At 39.5% G+C, this 3,261-nt stretch overlaps 1 long non-coding RNA gene across 2 annotated transcripts; it reads right to left on the reverse strand.

The window, feature by feature from the left end:
* Nucleotides 1–515: 515 nt before the first annotated feature.
* On the reverse strand, nt 516–2,881 carry LOC127133587 (uncharacterized). 2 transcript variants are annotated; one of them, XR_007807553.1, is made up of 6 exons: nt 2,645–2,881; nt 2,394–2,497; nt 2,160–2,283; nt 1,449–1,982; nt 1,103–1,381; nt 516–988 (listed from the first exon to the last, which is right to left on the reverse strand). It is a non-coding gene; the product is annotated as an uncharacterized LOC127133587 (long non-coding RNA). The 2 variants fall into 2 exon arrangements; XR_007807547.1 differs by having other exon boundaries at nt 543–988; nt 1,502–1,982.
* Between the last annotated feature and the right edge of the window lie 380 nt (nt 2,882–3,261).

Below are 3,261 nucleotides of genomic sequence, written 5' to 3' on the forward strand. Positions count from 1 at the left end.
GTTTGGAGCAAGAAGTTTACGTTCTAGGACAAATCATTTTCCTGGAGTGGGTACTTGTCCCTCTCTTATGGATTTATGCATAAATAAGATGCGTGAGGATTTTCCTAAATGCTATGCGTTTTCATTTCTACCAAGAGACATAAGCCAGCAGATCTTCAATGAATTGTTGGGTTCTCATTCTCTTACAGAAGCATCTCTTAATGCTTTTTCGTGATCATGCTCTTGAGAATGTTTACTTGGGAGAATATCTTGGAGTGAATGATGATTGGATGGACGTCTTTGCTTCACAAGAGTCTTCTTTACTTGCTGCTGATGTTTCTGGCTCTAAGTGACCGTCATTGGACCGCGACTCTTAAAGAATTGCTCAAATATTCAAGCATTGACCCTTAATTACTATGATCAATTTTCTGGGCACGGACTTCGAATCGTCTGTACTGTAACAGAACTGGAAGGGTTGACGGGTTTGCTTGCTGAAACCATCTTTGTTTTTGCTTGCCGGAACAATATCACCGACGTCCGTAAACCTGCAGGACAATGCTGTATATTGCAAGACAAAACCTGCTTAAATATCTGTGTTACAAGAAAACTCATGAAGTTACAAAAAGACATAATATTTAAGTATGCTTTGCGTATATCTATGCACATGTTGCGATTTCGCCCTAAGCTTTTACAAAACAAAAAAAAAGACCATTCAACAAGTTAAAACCAATCTGTTGAAGCTACTGCAGTGAATTTAAGTACTGAGTTAATAGTCGGTCTTGTTGATAACATCGTTGTTTGTGCTTAGAATTAATTTGGTTTCCGCTTGGTCGGGTGTTGCTTTTGATGCTGCCACGTGCGACTTTGTCAAGTACAATGCAGAGTCGAATGCTGCTCATGCTATACCTTGCTTACATGGGAGAGAGAGTGTCGGTTGCTGAAGGTAGAATTGTCGAGCAAAAAGTCCTCGAGTCAAATCCCGTCCTAGAAGCTTTTGGCAATGCAAAGACTGTGAGGAACAATAATTCGAGTCAGTTTGGTAAGTTTGTGGAGATTCAATTTAATAAAAAAAAGGGGAAGAAATGAAGGCTCAGGGAAGCGTATGCATCATTTGGAGAAGAACCTGTTAGTTTTGGGGTCATTACAAAAACAGAAGTCTGAATGGGAAGGAATGGCTCAATATGTACAATCAGTTGTTGTAGCAAAGCCGACAACAGAGGGTCGCACCAAATCTTCCAGTGGCTCGAATGTCTCAACAGAACGCCTCGGATAAACAATTACAACTACAATGAAATGGTTTCAGCAGCGGAGACAACAGCATCTGCCTGAATCGTAAAAAAAAAACATGACACTGCTACCGCAACAGATGACTCAGCGACTGGGAAGTTGATACACAAGAACCCTGCAAGAAATCAACTGTTAGTTTGTTTGAATAAAACTATGCATCAAGATAGAGGCAGAAGTTCTACCGGTGGAAGCAAAGAAATAACAACTTCGGGTACTAAGAAGCGTCAGGAATCACCTCCAATCCTTGATGTTAACAAATTGATGAGCAAAAGGCGGTTAGTGAATATGCAGAAGATGATGGTGGCAGAACCGATGTTTTGGATGACGAAATAGAGGCTCCAGATGACAAATGTGAGTCTTAGTTGGGTACGGCTCCTGAAGAAGAATTGGGTCATCTTTCAAAAATAACTTGACACCTCAACAAAAGAGAATTTAGAAGCAATTGAACCCAAACGTCCATAACAGTCCATTAATCCAAAAGATTAGCAATCAATTCCGATCGAAACCATTGCAAGATGCAGCACGAACCAAGGCTAGGCCTTCTGCAGCATCACCAGCAACCATGTCCAATGACAACCTGCAGACCCCACATACATACACCAATCCATCATAAACCTTGTCAAAAAAAAATCATTGGTTCATCCACTTCATCTGCCTTGCAAAAATCAACTACAGGAGTTGTCTCCAAGCCAGAAAGGTCCCCAGGAACCTCAAACCTGCAACACAAGGACAATTACCATCCATGGAAAATGATAGAATTCTACTGCAAATAATCAACTGTCAAGCATACAAATCATTAGCCATGTAACTGAACCAAAAGGCAACTTTGCAAACCAAGGGCACAACTAGCAGAAAACATTATCACTTCAAAGCCATGAAGGGCGGTGACATACCTTGAAGCTAAAGCCGAATGCTAGTTGTCCAATCTGCTATGAGCAGGAGCAAATAGGCTCTATTGCAAGCTTGCAACCAACATTACCAAGCTTGTCAAAATCAAACCAAAGCTCACAGATTTCACTGCAGTAACACAAAATAATTACCAAGCGTATAAATTTCAGAAAAATTCCCAAATTGGCATTAAGACAAAACATAGGGAGAAAGAGGGAGAAAGCAGGAGTTCATATTACCGTTTCTGATTTAGCATCGAATAGGGCAATCCAAAACTGAGAATCCCTAAAGGGATTTTGGCCGAGACCCCTTTTGAACTCCACCATAGACCAAATCCCAAACCCTAATTCGTGAAAGATAAATAGTAAGGAAGCGAATCAGTGAAAAGAAGAAAAAATTGGAGGCGGACAAAATTCCACCAAAAACCCTAATCCTAAAATCAAAAGGAAATCAGTGTCTGAAGAGGCGAAGGGGGGGATTCGGTCGTTACCTGAGCTACCGATTCACCATAAAGGTGAGCTTTCTTTCAAACTTTCACGCGATTGGGAGAGAGACGAGTTTGTGAGAGGGATTTGGTGTGAAGTTGTGAGAGGCGCAGTGTGAGAGAGACGGAAGCGTCTACCTTGAGAGAGAGAGATTCTTTGAGCTTGAGAGAGAGTTTATGAGATTGTGAGAGACGCAGTGTGAGAGAGACGGAAGTGTCTATTGCATTGTTTCCTTATTTTCTTTTTTTTAATTTATTTTAAACAGAATAAGTCTTTTTGAAACTATTAAAATTTTTGTTTAAACTTCCTAAATTTTATTTAATAAATGTTTACACATTTTCAATTCATATTCCATTGAAAAACCCAACAGCCATGCGGCTGGGTTTAATTTTATGTTTTTCTTGGTAGTCCAACAGGCTGTTTTTTATATTAGTTTTTATTTTAGTTTTAATTTTTAATCTATCTTGGTTTATTTATCCAAATTAGCATTAAGATGACAACTAATCATAAATGGCCTGGTGGAGAGGGGGTGGTTTTCATGGTTTTAACGGAGTGGGTTCGATACTTATATGAAGCATTTTATTTCTTTTAGCATTCATTTTGTTCTTTATGTTTATGCTTT

Source organism: Lathyrus oleraceus, chromosome 1, assembly GCF_024323335.1.
Source record: "Lathyrus oleraceus cultivar Zhongwan6 chromosome 1, CAAS_Psat_ZW6_1.0, whole genome shotgun sequence".
NCBI classification, from domain to species: Eukaryota; Viridiplantae; Streptophyta; class Magnoliopsida; order Fabales; family Fabaceae; genus Lathyrus; species Lathyrus oleraceus.